The following is an 8748-nucleotide window of genomic DNA, read 5'->3' as shown; positions in this document are numbered from 1 at the left end:
AAGAACTCGACTGCCAACACTTTGGTTATGTAAACGTGTATTCCATCTATATGAGCATGTAGTGTCAGTTACATAACACTTGAATTCAAGTTCTCTGGTCGATTAACATGACAATATTCTAAGGCAGCGTATAATTTGTCTTCATTGTACATTCTGTGCATATGTATATATTTGTCTTCTCCGTGATTGTTTTGTGATTGCGGCCTGCCATCAACCCTTATTTCACCAGTTGGACCATCTGTGCTTTGTGGCTCTCGGGTCATTGACCCATCTTAAGTGTCTGTCTGTTGGGGTCAGCGGGTGTTGACCTTACAAGGAGAGGAATCGAAAGTAATTTTTAGTGAGTGCTCTCTCTGGACACAGACTTGATGTATGACATTGTATTGCACAAACCCCCCTGTCAATCAGGTGTTCTGCCATGTGGCGTGATTTGTATTGAAATGAAAAAATTTATCATTAGCTATCGACTATCTACAACTTAATACCATAGTTTGATTTCTAGGCTACAGTGGATCAGCTGTTGTCCATTACTCCATCTGATCTGTTAGACCTGAAGAAGTCAGTGGTTTTATATTTGCCATACAGTCTACATGTCATACAGCCTACATGTCATACAGTCTACATGTCATACAGTCTACATGTCATACAGTCTACATGTCATACAGTCTACATGTCATACAGTCTACATGTCATACAGACTATATGTCATACAGCCTACATGTCATACAGTACTGTACATGTCATACAGACTACATGTCATACAGTCTACATGTCATACAGCCTACATGTCATACAGTACTGTACATGTCATACAGACTACATGTCATACAGTCTACATGTCATACAGTCTACATGTCATACAGTCTACATGTCATACAGCCTACATGTCATACAGCCTACTGTACATGTCATACAGTCTACATGTCATACAGTCTACATGTCATACAGCCTACATGTCATACAGTCTACATGTCATACAGTCTACATGTCATACAGTCTACATGTCATACAGCCTACATGTCATACAGTACTGTACATGTCATACAGACTACATGTCATACAGTCTACATGTCATACAGTCTACATGTCATACAGACTACATGTCATACAGCCTACTGTACATGTCATACAGTCTACATGTCATACAGTCTACATGTCATACAGCCTACTGTACATGTCATACAGTCTACATGTCATACAGTCTACATGTCATACAGTCTACATGTCATACAGCCTACATGTCATACAGCCTACATGTCATACAGTCTACATGTCATACAGTCTACATGTCATACAGTCTACATGTCATACAGTCTACATGTCATACAGCCTACATGTCATACAGCCTACATGTCATACAGTCTACATGTCATACAGTCTACATGTCATACAGTCTACATGTCATACAGCCTACATGCCATACAGTCTACATGTCATACAGTCTACATGTCATACAGTCTACATGCCATACAGTCTACATGTCATACAGTCTACATGTCATACAGTCTACATGTCATACAGCCTACTGTACATGTCATACAGCCTACATGTCATACAGTCTACATGTCATACAGCCTACTGTACATGTCATACAGCCTACATGTCATACAGTCTACATGCCATACAGCCTACATGTCATACAGTCTACATGTCATACAGTCTACATGTCATACAGTCTACATGTCATACAGTCTACATGTCATACAGTCTACATGTCATACAGTCTACATGCCATACAGTCTACATGCCATACAGCCTACATGTCATACAGCCTACATGTCATACATCCTACATGTCATACAGCCTACTGTACATGTCATACAGCCTACATGTCATACAGCCTACATGTAATACAGCCTACATGTCCTACAGTCTACATGTCATACAGTCTACTGTACATGTCATACAGTATACTGTACATGTAATACAGCCTACATGTCATTCAGCCTACATCTCAGAGTTGAATGCCTTGCCACCTGCTCTTGTCTTGGTTCACTGGTTTCTATCCCTACCCACTGGCTTCCTCCCACATTGTTTACTCATGTCCACCGTTGAGAGCGGCAATAACACTTCCTTTTTTAATGGCTTTTCACAGAAGGCATCAAAGTGCAGCTGAACAAGCCCACTTCAGGCAAATATTGGATAGCTAACAACAAAGCAATAGGTGACAACAAATGAACACTCAACTTTTTAAAATACCCCCCCCCCCCCCCCCCCCCCCCGCGCTACATATACAGTCTACATATCACTACACCATGGCACGGTGGTGTAGTGGTTAATAATAATAATAAATTCAATTTGTACCGCACTTTATATTTGTGAAAATCTCAAAGTGCTACAGGAGATAAAGATAAAAAGTTAAATGAATAAAACAATTAAAATGAATAAAACAACCAATGAAATGGAAGAACATAAAAAATAAAATAATAATAAAAATTAATAGAAGTAACACTGAAGTTAACACTGTCACCTCACAGCTAGAAGGTCCAGGTTCTATTCCCGCTTGGGGACCAGGTTTCTGCGTAGCCAGGTACCCAGGTGGGGTACAGTATCTCCCAGGCCTTTCTGAGTGGAGTTTGCATGTTCTCCCCGTGCTCGCAAGGGGGAGCCTACATGTCATACAGTCTACATGCCATACAGTCTACATGCCATACAGTCTACATGCCATACAGCCTACCCCCCCCCCCCCCCCCCCCCTTTACATGGAACACATGGATCAGGCCTAATAAGTAGAAACTGTACTTGGGTATGTCTTACCACCATCTTCCTGGTCTATTTTGAATCCCCAACACTTGGTGGAAATGTAATGAAATACACCCACATTTATGTGTGTCTAATGCAGAAGAACTTGGCCTGTGTGGTTTGAAATAGTAAGCTTTTTGTGATAGTGAGGTGCATGTGTTGGCTTGGTAACCAGTCCAGTATCCAGTGGCAACAGTGGTCTATTGAGTATTTAGTAGCTCTGGATTGGCTGGTGTGCCCACCGCTCTTCCCGTGTCACCCAAGTCACTCCATATAGCGCTGTTTAATTGATGGGTTTGGGGGTTCTATAAGGTTTTGTTTGGCAGTCATAATTGTAGGTTTAAATTATAGCGTAATATACTGATACTGGTTATTATGACATTTTGACAGTAGGCTCGCTTGAGTTGAATTACGATTCACACAAAGGAAAAGGGCACCCAGGCGTTGATCTCACAATTGCTCTTTGTGTTGGAACAGCTTACTGTATTGGCCCGCAGGTGGTGACTCACTCTCTCTCTCTCTCTCTCTCTCAGGCTAAACACACAACCACAAGTATTCAAGTCCAAATATTCAATATTATTACTCCTTTTAACGATATAAACATATATACACACACACACAAACGTAAATATTTAAGTCAAAATATTAAATAATATTCCTCCTTTTAACAATATAAACATATACAGACAAACACAAATATTTAAGTCCAAATATGAAATAATATTCCTCCTTTTAATGATATAAACATACTATATACGCACAAGCATACATATTTTAAGTCCAAAAAATAACCTTCCTCTTTTGGGTATTGTGCAGTGAGAACATTGGCTTTGTTTCCAGAATGCGTCCATTCTTGGTCTTGTTGTGGCTGCTGGGGTCCCATCTACAGTGTGTCTGAAGGTATCCAGTGGGACAGAAGCAGACAGACACAACAATGATAAGCGTCTTTTGTCTCAGAATGCTGCCTGTCAACCCCCTCAGCCCCTCCCCGTTTAGGCGGTTGTTACAGAGAGGGCAGATGGCTCATTACCATAAATAGGACAGAGAGAGAGAGAGAGAGAGAGTGAGTGAATGAATGAGAGAGAGAGAGAGAGTGGGGCCACGCACACCAACCAAGAGGACCACGCCGCCCAAGACCCAAGGAAATGGGAATCCGTTGCTAGGAGAGAGAGAAAACAGCTCTACGGCAACACAAAGCTGACCCCCCCCCCCCCCCTTCGACCTGCATCTCATCTCAACTCCCGCCCCCCCTTGCTCGCTCTCCCCGCTCTGGGGACAGAGCACGCCTCTGCCGGTCAGGGACAGATGGTCGATGGGCCCCAGCATCTCTACCACTGGCCACTAAGCCAAGCACAGTGAGAGCTGGCAGGGCTAAATCACACCTTTCTCCCATCCAGCCTATGAGGAGCATGGAACAGGAAGCGCCAAAAAAGCCCAGGCCACCGTCTAAGAATAGAACAGACCCACACCTGTTGCCCACAGGAAAGGTAGTCCAATGGTTTATTATTCATCAAAGAGTTGGTCTTTGGAATATAGTCTTGTGTACTTTTCAGATCGATCTTGCTTTTCTGGAGATTGGATTCAAATTTATTGTCATTATACAACACAAGTACAGTACAACGAAAATAAGTTTGGCATCCAACCAGAGAGCAAATGTAGCAGTACAAGTGCAACAGCAATATACAATGTAGGCCTACAGGTGGTTAAACTTGGTACAAAATATACAAATTAGTACTACTGAGTGTAGTGTAAAGATAATCAAAGGTTGTCTGTTCTGTCCGTTTCTGTTGCTTATTGGTTTGCTGTTATACACATGCAGACATTATAGAACAGTTTGTAGTTTACTCCACAGCATATAGGGTGGAGGCAGAGTAGTTCTTGTTACGTGAGGAATTTAAGTCAATATATTATTACCCAAAACAATAGCACATCTGCTCCGGCTAGACCTCTGGTCCAGAGGCCTCGTACAGAAGGGGAAGTGGAATAATAGGCAGATAAGCCAGAAGAATCTCGTTTAGCAAAAGGGGGAAACGTCAGATGTTTCCTCATAGTTTATTCAAATCTGTTTGGTCATTGCATCCTGAATTGTGAATCTGACATCCTTTGTCATGAAGAATATAGTTTGTTTTGGAGTTTGGACACGTCTAGACTCCAGAACTCTAGACTCTTTGTGTTGTTGGAGTTATTAGGTTCTTTCTGACATGTTGGTCAAAGATTATTAGAGTTATTTATATAATGTAGGTATATAATGTAGGTCTTCACGAAACATGCATTTACATTTTTTTTGTTTTTAGTATGTAATTATTTTTGCTCTATGGGATATGAAAACCTTTTAAGCTCAACTACCGCAAAGCTAATCTGTGCATAGAGTTGTGTCCTAGACGGACAGGCAGCACTGAAGCAAAGTGTGACAGGACTCTTATATGCTGCTGGAGCAGTGATGGAGGATGGAACAAGAGCAAACAAGGGGAGAAGAGAAGAAGCAGGGTCTTGAAGAAGGAAGAGAGAGAGAGAGCGTGTGGCAAGCAGCATGACAAGCATGCAGAAGAGGCAGTGCTGTCCCACCTTCCCATCCTGCACACCCCTCTCTCTCTCTCTCTACTCCTCCATGCTTCATTGCCCTGTGCTCAGCCAGGCACAGAGAGCTAGCGCACGACTTCCCTCCCTGACACTGCAGCCATGTGCCAGCTCACCTCAGAGCCTCACACACAGGCCACAGGGGTCACACTTGCTGCCTTGTAGCTACTGCACATACTACACATAGCACACATAGTACGCACATAGTACTCATAGTACACACATAGTCCCTTCTCCTGCCCACATCACAACAGCAGTTTCGTTTACAGTAGGGTATCAGTACCAGCATCACTAACGGTAGAGAAAGGTTACTGTGTAACCGATTCATAGATGTACCTTCATTAATAACTTCCATCAGGGTATGTTGGAGTGTCAACAAATACACGTTCACTGGATTTCACATTTGTTTTGTCTATTCAAAGTATAAGTCCAAAAATAAATAAATAAATAAATAAAAAGCTCTCATGACCACACTACATGTCTTGTAGCCATGCAGAAGCTAATGATTTTTTAATACACCATCTGTACACACAGCAGACAGCACAAGTGGTAGGTTTGCACGCATGCACCCTGCTGGAGGAACAATAGGGAGCCCTCGCATGTGGCATACTAGCCCACCATAGAGCTGATGGTGCCAGATAACACTGCTAGGCACAAGACTACTATTGTCCCAACAAGATAAAGTGCACTTGTGACCGAATGGTGGTGAGGGGGGGCTGTGGGGGCGAGATGCTGTGAAAAGATAGTGGGATGTGTGGAAGAAACAAAAGGGTGTTGGTGTGTGTGTGTGTGTGTGGTGTCTGCTGTTTACAGTGGAGCCCTCGGTCTTGAACTTAAACCTGACCTCTTTCCTCCTCTTCCACTTCACTGTTAATTGACTTCCAGAGGTGTTCATTTGCCTGCATGGGGCAGTCGTTACCAGGGAATAACCAAATTTAGCCGGGCAATAGAGGAGCCGTGGATCAATGGGCTAATTCAATTGGCCCCCGCGTGTGGCGTATTGTCAAGTATAGGGGCCATTTTTCCGGGGCCTATGTGAGGGAGCCATTCTCCCTCTTTTGCAGTTTTAGTGTGGTTGAAATAGCAAAGAGATACTAGTGTCATGTGGTAAACAACAGAACAGGCACTTTGATGACGCTGTGCTGGATTCCCAAGCATAAAAGATGCCAAAGATTATATTAAAATGTATTATCATTATACAGCACAAGTACAGTACAATGAAAAGAGGTTTGGCATCCAACCAGAGTGCAAATGTAACAGTAAAGTGTAATGGTGATATACAATGTACAGGAGATTAAACTGGGCATAAAATATATTAACTAGTACTACTGAGTATAGTGCTAATCAGATGTATGTACAGAGTGGTAGTGTTAATATGTACAGTGATACAGGACACTATGGTAGTAAGTCATACTGGCCAGCAGTGTAACTAGTGAGAGTAGGTAAGGGATATGTACAGATATAGATATAGAATTGACAGATTATGTAAAAAGGATTATATGCAGGTATGTATAGACGGATGTGGATAGATACCTGTATATACACGGTAAGAATACATTTCAAAGTATTCTGTTGTACCTCTCGTGAATCTCTGGCCATGCTCTATGCGTGTACCTATCCAGCTGAATGGACTTAGGCCCCGGAGCCCATTGACTCAGTTTTACTGTCAAACAGTGACCTCTAGGCAAAAGAGCCCCGCTTGGTATTGCACTTTGTTTACATTCTCTTTTTGTTTTGGTCTGATTTGTGGGTTGGACTTGGGAGTGAGGAGAGGGGAGTGCATGCTATTGCTTCAGGCTCTTTCCAAGAGAAGCCTGGAGAGATTCACAGTATAATAATTTACAAGACTTCAACCCACACATCAGACCAAAACAGAAAATGTAAACAAGGTGGCGAAATGGCCTAGAGGTCGCTGTTTGACGCCATTACAGATTCTGCCTTTAAGCACAAAAAGGGAAAATGCTCTCAAAGAGGGTTTCCTTTCTCATTGTTGCCACCTCCTTGCAAATGCAGTGAGCCAGTGAATCTTGGCACACTTGAACTAGTAGATTGTCCCTTTTGTTATGGGTATATCCGCTTGGTGAAGTCCCCCCACCACATTACAGGGAGTAATAAATGTCTTATACCGTGACTCACACTTCCCCTCTACTGAGCATAGCATAGAAATATAGTCTTACCAATCAAAGTTAACTGTAAACTGGGGGAAAAAAGGCTTACTAAACACCCAGTTTTACAGTCATGTCTTATTAACCAGTTGAATCCTTTTTTTATTGCAGCATGTAAAGATGTCTTGTCCTTAGTTCACGATACAGGCATTCTCTTCCTTCCCGACTACCGGAATGAATCAACACCTCATAAAGGCCTAGTACTGTTTACATAGTCCAACCTGTGCAAATAATCTGAATCAATACAGAATTACAGTATATTTGTTTGGCTGTCTCCCGGTGAGTGTGTTCCACTTGCCCTGCGCTGTGGAGTGTTTTACTGCCGTGCTGCATTAAAGAAGGTACTTATCATCTCACAGATAAGAGACGACCAGCAACTGCTGACACAATTCATAAGGCTCTGCTTAGCACAAAGCATTGTCAAACACGGGGGCTTCTGTGGGCAAACAGACTCGATCGTGGATCATAACTGCAGGCGAAAGGAAGAGAGGAGCCTCCGGGGAGATGGACCTGAAGAACAAAAGGCAGTGTTGTGTAGAAACTAAACAAGTTGACAACGCCCTGTTGCTCTACTCCACTACTACTCTGACTGTCAGAGGGGACGTACGTTGACACCGTGTCTGTGTACGAAAGATTAAACTGAACACTGCCAACTGAATGTTATGAAGGAGTACCCTGTGTTGGGAAACTGCTCTAAAACTATAGTTTGCCAAACTACTAGCTACTTCACAGTGAGAAGTAGTTAAACTAAATCGTACCTACTCTAACTTGTCAAACTAAAACTATTTTGAATAAGTACAGTAGTTTAACTACATCCAAACTACATGGTGGAAAATTATCACAACCTGAGTCTGGAATCTCATATATTTACATGGAGCAACACCTGAACTGACACTGAGTAAGTGTGTGTGTGTGTGTGTGATTTAGTAACTGACAGACAGGACCCCACTGGAACCAGTGGTTCAAGTTTCAAGTTTTGTTTTTATTTGTCACATATAATGTACATTACAGTGGAATTCTTGGTTCTGTATGAGCCTCCTGAGATTGTGCTTCATACAGTAAAAAGAATAAAGGCCAAACACTATACAAAATATATAATATACAAAGTAAAGTACAATGTAAAGTACAAAGTGAAGTACAAAATGCAAACAATAAAGTGAATTTTGCTAAAAGCGTTCGTGTTGCTCACCTGGACACGCTACTATTTCCAATTCAAAGGTATATAATGGGTATTATGAATGCATGAAAGGGGGGGGGGGGTCGT

This window comes from Notolepis coatsorum (genome assembly GCF_963971535.1).
Source record: "Notolepis coatsorum genome assembly, chromosome: 9".
Classification (NCBI taxonomy): Eukaryota; Metazoa; Chordata; class Actinopteri; order Aulopiformes; family Paralepididae; genus Notolepis; species Notolepis coatsorum.
Note: the sequence above shows the minus strand (reverse complement) of the source record.